Source organism: Apteryx mantelli, chromosome 23 (genome assembly GCF_036417845.1).
Source record: "Apteryx mantelli isolate bAptMan1 chromosome 23, bAptMan1.hap1, whole genome shotgun sequence".
NCBI classification, from domain to species: domain Eukaryota; kingdom Metazoa; phylum Chordata; class Aves; order Apterygiformes; family Apterygidae; genus Apteryx; species Apteryx mantelli.
Window position 1 is genome coordinate 6,927,777 of NC_090000.1, and position 13,171 is coordinate 6,940,947.

Below are 13,171 nucleotides of genomic sequence, written 5' to 3' on the forward strand. Positions count from 1 at the left end.
CTGTTTTTCAGCTCGTTAAGGAGGCAGCCGGGCCCCTTCCCCCCCCCCCCAACCTTCCTTTCTTTTTTATTTTGTTGCTGTTGTTGCGTTGGGTTTTGAATTGAATAATTGTCAGTTTGGTGCTGGGGAATTTCAAACAATGCCAAAGATTTCGGAATATGAATGGGTAGGAAAAAGCCACCAATTAATCATAGCAGAGCACCATTGCAATTTGACTTTTAAGAAGTTTTGGGGGGAAAAAAACACAGTGGTGTAAGAAAATGAACCTTATTGGCGCTTTTCTGTCACCTTTTCCATTCGGGCATCTGAGATAGTGGGCAGAGAGATGCATTTCACTTATTTATTAGCGTTTACCTCCCCTCCCATGTATTTATGGACAGAAAAAAAGCAAACAGTAATGAAGGACGGCCGGGTAGCTTAGGAAACCTGAGGCCAATCCGTCAGTAGGTGTAAATCAATACAGCGCCGGCGCTGATTTACTCCGGCAAACAGTGTTGATCCAGGAGCTGCTGCAGGATCCTTTCGGGTATGGCGGGCTGATAAATTCTTGTTAATAAACCAGCCCTCTCCTGCTGCAGCGGGAAGGATTTCGCACCCGGGTCAGTCTGGGAAGGCTTACGCGAAGGGCCTCTGTGGCAGCTGCAAACGCGACAGATTACCCCGGGATGCTGCGGTATTTGCCCCCCGCTATTGCACGAATAACACCACTGTCTTATTCGAGGGGTTTCCGATGATTTATGCTGCCCATTAAAATTACTGCCTTCCCGCACCCCTGCGCCAGCCAATAGCCGGGACGTTGCGCGATGCCCCTGCGACGCTGGGGCCGCGCTTCGCTGCCGCCTTGCACAGCCCCTGGGGCAGCAGGACCTGGCTTTCTGCTGGGGGCGTTCGGCCAAAAAATGAATCAATGACTAGGGGGAAAAAAAAAGAGAGAGATCCTTTTGCACTGTGCAATTTTACGTCTCGTATCCCAGCTGCGTGTAGCAGATTTAAAGGCCGCTGGTTTCAGCGCTAGATTTTGAGGATTTCGTTCTTTTTGCCGAAGTGCCTGCGCTGTAAGTCTACGGACTATGCTGAATTTTACTGTCTTTGGGACGTTAGCTGGGACATTTGGACCCGGGTGCCGCGGGGCTGCCCCCCTTTGCAAAGCGCCCTCCTTCCTTGGAAAAACGCGTTTGTACACGTGTCACAACCCCCTGCGATTACATAGTAACTCTGCAGCACCAAACTTGCGCTTTATTCGTTAAATTGTTACAACTTGGCGTTTTTAAGTGATCCCACAACGTGCTCCGCCTGCATTTGCGCAAAGCTGGTGCTAAAAGGCAAACGGGGTTCAGTGCCTTCAGGAAACCTCGTTGCCTGCGGGTTGACCAAAACTGTTTGATCTCCCGCAGATTCCAGCGCCCTGGCGCTATGCTTTTTGCAGCAGCATTTTGAGGTAAGGCAGGCCTGGGTCTCCGTTAACCCTCTGTAATTCAGGGCTTTTTGTGGATCGCCGGGACCTGACTCATCCTCGTCTGGCAAACTGCGCCTCGCTGGCCAGCCGTAGAAAGCGGCAGCGACCTGCGCCCGCAAGCAGCGTGCCTAAATCACTCCCCGTTTGCCGGCGCTTCGCGCAGAAGCGGATTGCAAGCTAAGGCAAAAGAATTAGCAAACGGTGGCGCTAATTGAGTTAAATTAAGCTGTGCTTACCCTGAGTGAGCGCAGATTTGGACCAAATTATAGGGGTGGATTAACTCTAGACTCATTAGCTCTGAACTTGATGGGGATGGATGCAAGCTGCAGGACTTGCCTCCGCAGTCGCCTTCGTCTCGGCCGGGGCAATTTGTCAGTCCCTATCGGACGCGCCCCTGCCCGTCCTGCCCGCTCTCCGCGGCGAGCCACCGCCTTTCGGCAGCATCCCCTGCCCTGCTGCTGCCGCGGCTCTTTGCCCCGGGGTTTCTGGAGGCGCCACGGGAGCGGGAGCCGGCTGTGCAAGCACAGGGACATGCGTTGCCATCCCAGGGATGCCAGAGGGAAACTTGTGGCTTTTTGAGTTTCAGACGTTAGCAGGTATGTCGAAAGCGAGCTTCCTGCTGTGGAGCTGCGGGGCATTCTCTCAGGGGAAGGCCGGCGTGCAAAAGGGGTTTCTGCTCCTCCCTGTGCCGCCCGCATGGCAGAGGAGCGGCGGCTGGGGAGGACGAGCCGTGGTCATCCCACAGTGTCCCCAGCCCGGGGAACGTGCATGCACCGGAGTGCCCTGTGTGCACCGTCCGGGGCCCTGGGGCACGCTTGCACTCCCACGCTCTGAGTCCAGGGGGGATGCATGCAGGGGGGTGCGCTCTGTGCACCATCCGGGGGGACACATGCACGGGACTGCCCCACGCGCACCGCCTCGGGCCCTGGGGGGGGGGAAATATGCACTGCAGGGCCCTGGACCGGGGGGGGATGCATGCACAGGAGTGCCCTGCGTGCACCACCCTGGGAGCAGGGGCGATGCATGCACTGGGGTGCTCTGGGCCCCGGGGGGACGCATGCAGCAGTGCCCCACGTTCACCGTCCAGGCCCCACTGGAGCGCCCCACGTGCACCACCCCAGATTCGGGGGGGTGCATGCACCGGAGCGCCCCCAGCTCCGGGGGGACGCGTGCACCAGCACGCTCCATGTGCACCGCCCCCGGGGGGGTGCATGCACCGGGGAGCCCCGTGTGCACGACTCCGGGGGGATGCATGCACCGGAGCGCCCCACGTGCACCGCCCCGGGCCCGGGGGGGGCCGCCCGGGTGGCGGCGGTGCCGGCGGAGGCTCCCCGCCGCGCGCCGCGGCTCCCCCCGCCCGGCCCCGCCCCCTCGCGGCGGCGGCGGCGGCGGCGGCTGCGGCGGCTGCGCACTGCGCCTGCGGGCGCCGCGGCGGCCCCGCCCTCCCCGCCGCCCGCCCCGCGCCGCCGCCGCCGCCGCCGCCGCGGTGCATTGTGGGACACAAACAAAGTGCCCGGCCGGGCGGCGCGGAGTGCGGGAGCTCGCAGCGCCGGGATCTCCCCCCCCTTCCTCCTCCCCGCCCCTCCCCCGCCCCCGCCGGAGCGCGCACGCCGCCGCCGCCCCCCCCACAACCACATCGCGCGCGCGGGGGGGCTCGCGCCGCGCCCCCCCCATCATCGTCGCCAGCCCCGTGTCGTGTCCCCCCCGCCCCCCTCCCCGCTCCGTCCGCGCCGCCTGAGGGGGAGGCGGCGGCGGCCTTCTCCTCCTCCTCCTCCTCCTCCCGGCCCGCCGTCATGGCCCAGCGCGGCCCGAGATAGGGGGGCTCGGCCTCCCCGCGCTCGCCGGGCCCAGCCGGCCCCACCGACCGCAGGTAACCGGGGCCCGGGCCCGAGCGGGGCGGGGAAGGCGGCGGCGGGGAGGGGGGGGGCGCGGGCGGCGCGCGGCGACCGTTGGGCCGGCGGCCGTTGGCGCGGCGACGGTTGGCGCGGCGGCCGTTGGCTCCCCTCAGGGGCGGGCGCGCGCGGGAGCGGGGCGGGGGGGGGGGCGCGGCGCGGCGTTGCCCGCGCAGGCGGACCCCCCCGGTTGGGGGGGGGTTGACTGCTCTTCCCCCCACCCGGGTCCCCGCCAGCCCCGGGCTCATTCTGCGTGTGCGTGTTTTTGTGTGTGGATCGCGTGGCCTGGTGCGCACCGTCCGTCCGCACGTGCGTCCCCGGGGCTGTCCCCCCCCCCCCCCCCCGGGAGCAGGGGGTGGCATTGCGTGCTGCCCCGCGTCCCCCTCCCGCCCCCGCCGAGGGACCGTGTCACCTGCTCCCCCCCCCCCCCACCGAGGACTGCACGCCAGGGCATCGCCTGCTCTGACCCCCCCCCCCCCCGCCATGGACGGGCCCCGCGGTGGGGGGGGGATCGTGTTGCCTGTTGCATTCCCGCGGGAGTTGCGCGGCCCGTTGAACCCCACGCGTGCACCCCTGGAGATGGCCTGCTGCACACCCTTGTGCACGTAGTTTTTTTGGAGGGAGGGGAGGGAAGTCGTATTGTCTGCTGCATCCCAGAGGGCTTCCCGCTGTCTCCTTTCTCCAATACAGGCTTATGGAAGGAGGAGAGGGAATCCCACTAGCTGTTAGGCAAAGCTTGCTGCACCTTGTTTAGTCTTCTTTTCTACACCACCGCCTTCTGCGTATTCTTTACTGCCCATCTGCCAAGGTCTACTGTGTTGCCTCCACCTGCGCCCATGCCCATGCATGCTGAGGATATTGCAGTGCTCATCTGCCAAGATCTGTTGCATGTTCCCCTCCTCCCCTCCGTGTATTCAGGGTTATTTTGCTTCCAGTCTGCTGTATACAAACATAAACATTGGCACATGCAGACGCTGGGGGGTATATGCTGCTGCTTGCTTGCCAAAGCCCATAGCCTCTTTCCATATATACATGCACATAGAGCAAGGGGTACCACTGCCTTCCAAAATCTGCTGTACTTGTTTCCATACGCAGGTGTGTGGGGGAATACCTCCTTGCTTGACCACGGCAGCTTGTTATGTACATACGCACCAAGAGACTTCTTCCTGTCTGCAAAAAGCTGCTAAGTTTTTCCACCCAAATAGGCACACGCATATCTTTCATTGAAGTCTAATAGACAACTCTTCCAGCCCATCTCCGGTTTTGCGCTGTGAAGCTTGTTATGCTTACTGAAGGGAGGGAGTACCCCACCGTCTCCAGGACCGCCTATGCACATACACCAGGGTTGTCGTGTTGACTGCCTACCAAATGCTGCTATGTCCTGCGTTGTACTTGCTTGCACGTATCAGGCTGGAAGGCGACAGCAGACATTTCACCGATAGCCTTCGGGAGGCAGGTATTTCTGCTACGCGCTTCCACGGAGGAGGTTTCCACTGTTGGTCCTTTTGTGTCTTGTATGTTCTCAGCAGGTGCAGAGTGGTAGGTATTCTGTTGCCTGCCGCCAGACCCTAGTACTTCCTTGTTACCTGTGCCAAAGAGACCATCCATTCTGACTCCCTTCTCCCAACCATCACCCTTCTGCCTTGCATATATTGAAAATGACTGTTTTCTTATCTCCTCTCGGCTGTACTTCATGGCTGCCTTTTACATCTTTCGTGACTGAGACTTTCAGCCCTTTTTCTCGATGTGCCCTGGATGATATTCCAGTGAAATACAGTAAGGTTAAGCCCACCTTGATCTTAGCTTTGGCTTTTGTTTGTGGTTTTTTTCTCTTACTCTGGCAGACTGCTCAGCAGTAGTCTGTGGACTTGCTAGGTGTCTGCAGATCCCCCGTTGGAAACCACCGGTCTAAAATCCATTCGATTTCTTTTTTCCAAACATATATTATTTGAAAGTCTCCCCATTTTGTCAGCCTCTTGTTGTTCCTGTGCAGCCTCAAATCCATTCTGCATGTTTCTAGAAGTCTCCTGCTTTTATTATTTTCCTCACACATGAGGTCCTGGGTTTGCCCTACCCACATGGGAAATTTCTCAGCTTTCCAACTTACATGTTTGCCCCCATTCTTTATCTCTGCTTCTCCTGTCTCATGTGAGGCTTTTTTTTTTTTTTTTTTTTTTTTTTTTTTTTTTTTAAACCGTGGAGTATCTACTATTCTTAGCTTCTATTTAGGTAGAGGTCATCTAGTTCACCCCCTGTGTTGATCCCCAGCTTCTAGCTGCAAGTTTCTGTAGAGTTGGAAACGTGTTGTTTATCATGCGCTGGCATGCCTGTGGCACTGCTTCATGAACCCTGGGAAGTGACACTGAGCAGAAATGGCTTCGGTCCAGGCAGGTCGCAGCCTAGCGTCCAGGAGTCTTTTGGGGTATTTCAAAGGTGATGTGCTTTCCTTCTGAAATTGAGCTCTCTTGTCCCTGCTTGAGGTCTACACGTAATGCAGATCCAAGATGTGATGTACCTAGAGACCTTGCCTGGGTTTAAGTGTGTCTATTTAAGAAGATATAGCTGTACAAGTGTTAACCTGCTACCTTAGATATAGCTCTACTGGTATAAATACCTCATTGATGTAAAGCTGTTTATACCAGAAACCAGTTATAATGCTATAAGTGTGTCTCCCTAGGGGCTACTTCTATTTAAACAGCTGTTTTTAATCTTAGACTTTAATTGGTGCAAAAACTCCAAGCAGTCCCTTTACCCGGGAAGGGAATTTCCAGCCCCACTTTTGTCTCTCTGGGTGGATGTTGCGTGGATAATAACTTGTGCCAAGGGAGTATCACGCTTTCTTTCCCACGCTGAAGGTTTCTCGCTGGTTTTGTTTACAGGGTGAGAGAATTTCTCTTTCTGTGACCATGAGGTTGACGGTGGGGGGGGAGTGTCCTTATATATTTCTCCTGTACTATGTAAGAGAAGTAGTTAGTAAGTGAAACTGAATCCATGCCATGTTTGTTGCAACAGGAGGTTAATCATAAACTCTGGCAAGTTTTAAAAGGGCTGGTTTCGTTCTGTGGTGCCTGTAGCAAAGTGTGCGCTGTTATGAGGGTCTGGTCAGCTGTTCGCTAAGAGGATCAAAAGCAAATACAGCTTTCCCTGTGTGTGCAGTTGAACAAGTGTCCAAACATTATTTGTGGTTATATCCTGTGACCCGTTTGAAGGAAGCTTTTTCCTTTTTGTTTACTTCTTGTGAATAGATGTGTGATATCTGTGCTATGAGGTGAAGGGTGACTTCACATGTCACTGATAAAGAGAAGGTCTTGGGCACTTTGCACCTGTATTGGTTAGTTCATATCTAGCAGTTCACTAACATTATCGGTTACGTTTGACAAACTACACTATTTTTCAGTGATCTTTTGAGAATGTTTGAGTTATTCCTATCTGGTGATTTGCATAACTTCAATTTTTTTTTTAGCATTATAATTTCCGAGTTCTCTTCGGAACCTGCCAGGTGTGTGAGGAATTGTTCGTACAGTCTGTCGTTGTCAGTGTGTTTTGATTTCCCCCCCCCCCCCCATCCCTCGTTTGTTCTGCCAAGGAGTGAGGATGTGTTTGTTAAAAGCATTTACACCGCACCCCTTCTTCTCTTCCTGGGCTGTCAGAAAAGGCAAAATGTTTTCTTTGAAAAAGTAGGTGGTATTTGCACAGCAGCCAAATATACAGCCACGTAAAAAAGTTGCTTGCTAACAGCTTCTTCCACTGCTAAGAGGGGCAATGTAAACCACTAGCTTGAACAAGAAAGCTGCACTGTGACAAGGCAGTGATGCTTTTGCTGGTATGTGACGAGGAAGGGAATGTCTCTTAACATACAGGAGAATGTCTGTTGACATACTTCTGTCTTGCCCAGTTATAAGTAGGTTATCCCTGTTCAAATTATGCAACTGTGCAGACAGCCAGACTTCAGGATTTCTGAATACTTCAATGTGTCAAGTGCTGACTTCTAAATTAAATGCTATGGTTGCAGAGTGCATTCACAGTCTGTCACTTTAAATATGACATCGATCTTGGAATTGTGTGGGGCTGAAAAGGGGCTGCAACTTAATTACTTGTTTCTTTGAAAAAGTATTGTGTTAGATTGCAGGGACAAAACTGGGTGGGAGAGGTGCCTTTACCTGTGATGGCATTTCAGTTCAGAAGTGTCTAGTTGATCAGTATTTCAGCAGTTATAAGCAGAAAAAATAATGAAAACATTGATTTGTTTAAATATACTTTCTGAGCAGAAGTTGAAATGCCTCACTGCCTTGCTGCTTGCTTCTTGCCTTGAAAGAAGCAGTTTTTAGCAAATAGATATAATTAAATAGTTGTGTACTTATTACTAAGTAAACACAGGAGTCCATTACTCTTAACTTGCCTAGGATTTCAAATTGATTCTTCTAATGGTTTCACTGGATGAAGACAAATGTTTAGTACTACTTTGTAGAAGGTGCATAAATGAACTGGTGGCGGGGAACAAACGGCAAACCTGATAAAATGACATTTACAGGTATGGGTGGGAAGAGAGGGATTCTAAAGGTTTGACATTTTCTTTCAAACCCATTTAATCAGTTTAAGGAAGCAACTTAAATTATGAATTATTTTTAATTTATTCAGAGTTAGAGCAGAGCTGGGGAAATAGTATTTTCAAATGAACAGGTTTATCAGAATACATGAATGATGGGGTAATAAGGCCTGCAAAAATGTGTGTTGAGCTCAGTATGTGGTCTGTGACAGTAACCTGAAGTAAATCTTTAGGGGAAAAGTAAAAGAGCATATATAGACAATGTAGTAATTATTCCTCTACCAACAGCAAATGATTTAGAGATGTCCTGAGCCAGAGGATATGTGCAGTCTTGTTTAATAGTGCCCATGGACTTGTCATCTGTGGATTTGTCTAGCCCTTTTTTTGAACTGTGTGTACCTTTAGCTTGTACAATATCCTGTGTGATGAATTCCACAACTTGTGCAAAAATATTCCCTAGTTTTGTTTGCTTTAAACGTGGTGTCTGGTAATTTCATTGAGTGCCTCCTGCTTCTTGTAGTATGAGAAAGAATAAAGAATCTTTTTCCAGTCACCACCTCATTTGCAATTTTATGGATCTTTGGGTTCTCAGTTTTCGCTCTTCTTCCAAGCTGAATTGTCCCAGTCTATTTAGTACATCTGTCTACAGAGGCTGTTCTATATCTCCTTTTTTTCCTTTGAGCTCTGCTATATGCTTTTGAGTTGATTTGACCAGAATGTTCATTTCCTTGCTTTGCCCGAGAAGGCTGAATAAAGGCATTTTTTTCAGAGCATGAAGAGATGTGTTCTTGTAAATGGACACTTTGTAGCTCATCTGTGATAATAATGTAAGCATTTAGAGTGTGTAATGTTTTACATTCAAAAGTGCAAATGAACATATTAATTGCAAAAGCTATTTTACTGGAAATACAGATACTCAATATTTTAGTTTATAAATTTGGCTATGGATGGTATTTTATATGGCATATTGTGTCTGGATATTACAGAGAGTGTTTTATGGAAAAACAGCAATTATGGTGGGTACTGGCTAGAATTAAATCTTTTGTTTGGTTTTTGGCAGCATTAAGATGTCATGTCCTATAGAGACTCAAGGGCCCTAGAAATTGCTGGTAGGTTAAGGTGCGAGTTGGTCCTCTGTTAGGGACAGGTGGTTAACTGTTAAGAGATTTATGTAGTGTTAGGAGCTTCTGCAGTTTCTTTTCCTTCAGTGGCTTTGTCTGCTTTTTAGTGGATAAATATCCATGTTAAGAAAGACCTACTCTGAGATGTTTCTGGGAAATGTTAGTAAAGAGGCCAGAAGTTTAAAAAGAAAAAAAAAAAAGTCATCTTATTCCCAGTCTGAACCATGGATAGGGTTCTTCTAGTCCAGGGTTTAGTCATACATGGGAAGAAAGTTAGAAAGCTTGCATTGTTACTGTTTGTCTGATACCTGATTTGTGGGTAAATAAAAGGATCTTCAGTTTTCAGGGCCAGGAAGAACTCCTTTTTGGGTATTTAATTTTACCTACATAATTGAGTCATTAGGAAAATAAAGGGTAAAAGGGTGATGACACAACCACATTCCTGCCTTGCTTAAACTTGTTCAGGATTCTTTATAGCCACTTCCGTTTCAAAGGTGGCTGTTTGTTTATATGTCTGTGACACCCTGACTAGCTGGCCATGGTCCATGCTGTCTGGATTAGCGATTCCTTTTTGCCTCTTGAGATTGTACGTGATGAGCAATTTTGCCTTGATCTCTCCTCTTTACTCTTTATGCAGGTTTTCTACGGTGTTGCTTGCCAGTGCAGGCTTCTTGTACTTCTGGCATTAATGTGGCTTGCATGCTTAAGGGAGATTTAAAATTTGCATTGTGCTTCGGAAAAAATCATTTATTTTAGTTAACATGCATTTTATTAATTGAGCGGTAATGCTTGCTAATGTGGAATAAGAGAAGGAAAGGTGTCATTTATTGTAATAAAACTTCAAACAACAAATCAGTTGGCAGGTAAGCTTTGTGTTGAACTAGTAAAACCTAGCACTTAGCCAAATTTGGCTGTCACAAACCTAATGATTGTGATACGCAGTTACAATCATTTGTTTCTGTAAAATGAGGAGACAGGTTTGTCATTTTCAAGTGACACAAGTTAAAGCCTCACATACAATAAGGTAGGAGGCACTGCTTGGGGGTGATGAGGGGGTGATAGCAAGGGGGCGGCAAGAAGAGGTATTCTTCAGCTACTGAAGTTCTGTTGCTACTGGCAGCTCTTAGGGCATAAGACACCCAATTAGGCCCCGTTCTTGTCGTGGAGGAAATGAAGAAACAACTTATTTTCCAAGCACTGTTTTCACTGTGCCATCAGTTAAAATGGTCTCTGAAATTGAGCCTCTTCTGTCTGAAAACACGAAGCATGTGCCTTTTCCTTTCTTCGAAGACGTGTAGTAATGCTTGGCAGTATTCTGCAAAAGACGTGCGCATGTGTGAGGAAGCACAGAGGTTTTTGTTTTCTTCATGGGACTTGTGCAGTAGTGCTACTAAAGAAATCTTGAATTATACTAGAATATTTTGGCATGCAGATACACAAAACATGCCATTTTTCTTTAGGTTTCTTTCACATGGTACTTCCAAAAAAAGGACTTGGGGATTTTTGTTTTTGTTAGCAGTTTGGGAGGGAGATTGGCTTGAGTAGTCTTTTTTTTTTATGTATCTTTGTCATGAGTTTGAATTTATTGATATGCTTGAAGAGCTTCTGAAAGTGATGACTGAAATGCTATTGGTAGCCATGGTAAAACCAGAAAAAATAGCTTTCTGGAATTAGTTTAAAATAGGAGGTTGCTTCCATGTGACAAATAAAAGTGCTTTATGGATATTTTTCGGCAATTCATAGTACTTAGATGGATTTAATGTTTAACTTGTATTTTTCCAGCTATTGCATTTGCACATACTATTCTTGCAGGATGGAAGAATTATTTAAACTGGTACTTCCTGACCAACATACTCAAAAGCGTTTGAAATATTTACTACAAAAGTATAAGGTATGTGGGAAGGGAGGGAGTTGTGAGGATACCTGAAGTGTAACAGCTGTAGTACCGGTGGCAAGCTCTCGGCCAGTCATCTCTGTGGTGGTTATTATCATTAGCTGATGCTCGTATAGAATATAAACGCGTGCCAGTTTGGTCTGTGATTCCACAGGAAACTGAACTGACCAAATGACCCTTGCTGTCAGAAGAGGAGAACAACAGAGGTATTTCCCCTTCCTTTGCTTTCTCTGAGCGGTTGGGTCTTGTTAAGTCCCACCTCACCCAATTTTTTGTGTTGGCTCTGGCACTTTTGGGCCTTCTTGTGAGCATCTTCCTTTCAGTGAGGTGACAAGTAGCTCTCGAGTTTTGCGTTGTTAATTTGTACTGCTATTGAAAACCATGGGCAATAAATGTTAGCCTCACTGGTTATTACCCGGAGTGGGAAAAGGTCGTGTAATAGTTTGTCTACATTGAGAAATTTGGGGAAAAAATAATCAAAATTAGCACAGAGAAAGTATTTAGATCACATTAAAATCATGCATAAACATTATCAACTGGAAATAGTGGTTAAGTTTGCATATGTGCCTCAGGGATGTAACATGCTAGTCCATTCAGTATACTGTTATTTATGTTCTGTGGGGCTTGCCTATATAAGGGTACTAAGAGGAATATGAATTCATTTGTTGCTCTTAACTACTAAAAAAACAGAAACACCTACTTACTCATCTGCTGATGATGCAAACATATCTAACATGCACTTTCCGGGCAAACTGGCAATCTAATAGTTTGGTCATGTGCTTTTTCAGAGTACTGGTGGAAAAGAGGAATTGCAGGGCCATGAGTGATTTGAAATATTACAATATGTTCTATGCGGTGAAATTTGCACATTATTTTTTATTGTGAAAATAAATATAATTCACTATATAATGAGACCTTTTAGCAGTTACCGCTCATATTGTTAAATGAACCTCAGTTTTAAGTACTGTCTGAAAATATACTTTTATGGGTTATATGGAATAGTACTGTGAGATTTCTACAATGAAAAGTTCAAAGTGCTAGAGGCAGGGGAAAATGGCATTTATCTAGTTTGCTTTTTCAACCACGTGAAAGCTATATTAGGCACATAAACTTTATACTTTACACTGCAGTTTCAAAAAGGCAACAAGTTAACTCTGGGGTCTTTGAAGCAGTGAATGGTAACATTCTGTTCTCTGAAACAGCTGATTTCAAATAATCAGACCAAAAGTTGGAAAAGTGTCATAGCTAGAGAAAACAAGACCTTAAAAAAAAAAAAAAAAGTGCCAGGGTATGAAAATATAGCCAGAATATTTTACTTGATTACTTTCCTGAAGCTTTTTTCACATGCTGCACCAGAATGGTGCAAAGCTACTCTTTTTAAACTCTCACCGGATAAAGTTTTCTAAGCATTCAGCTGGTGTGTCACGCATGGAATTTGTTGGAACCAGCAAACTTTAGTTATGTAGAAAGGCACCGAGTCCACTAAGAAAATGAACTTGCCGTTCTCTATTCATCTCCTTATTTTCACTAATAACTTTGTATGTCGCATTGTTCAGACGTTTTGATGAAGTTCTCATCATACACGGCTTTTCCTTTTTTCTGAAAAAAACATTATCAAGTTAGACTAACATACTTTACCTTCAATAAACACAGGTGGTGTCCCATTTTCTATTTGTTTTTTTAAATTTTCATTCTTCCTTTTCTTCAGATTGTTTTCATTTGGCCAGATTCCTGCAGTTATGTACAAACACCTCATCGTATATCACTGCTGATCTTTGAGAGATGAAAACATCTCTGTATTTGTAAATAATCAGAGCTTCAGCACTAAATATTTGAGGGATGAAATTAACAGTGTTAATGTTGCCAAGCTTTCTGGCAGGTGTGTACCACAAAATGAGACAATCTTTGAACAGTCTTGCCTCTTTTCCTAGTAAACCTTTTCCTTGAGAATTAAAATACCCATTTGCATGTTTATAATCACAGCAATTTCTCATGGAAACATTCTTTGATTGATTGACTGAAAGGAGTGGTAACATGTTTCACACACCTATAATTTGATCTTTAATCTTCAGGTTTTATCTAGACTAGGAGTTGTAGCTATGCTTTAATCTTCCGGCTGTATTAATCTAGCACACTCAGTGATCACATACAGAGCTCTGTTATCTGTCAGGGGTTCACAAGTTTTTTCAGTTGCCAACCGTTGTCAACTCTCAGTTTCTCCCATCAGTCAGAAGAGTCTGCTGTTGGCCTTGGCCATTTGCA

The 13,171-nt window shown here is 47.6% G+C and overlaps 1 protein-coding gene across 4 annotated transcripts in view; it reads left to right on the top strand.

Moving 5' to 3' along the window:
* Positions 1–3,200: 3,200 nt before the first annotated feature.
* The window catches only part of ZBTB44 (zinc finger and BTB domain containing 44), a 41,891-nt gene continuing 31,920 nt past the window's right edge, over positions 3,201–13,171 (top strand). For 3 of the 4 annotated variants that reach the window (XM_067310113.1, XM_067310114.1, XM_067310115.1), the window contains exon 1: positions 3,201–3,326. The gene's annotated coding sequence lies outside the window, so the exon portion shown is untranslated. The remainder of the gene's footprint in view (positions 3,327–13,171) is intronic. The other variant, XM_067310116.1, reaches the window with a different exon arrangement.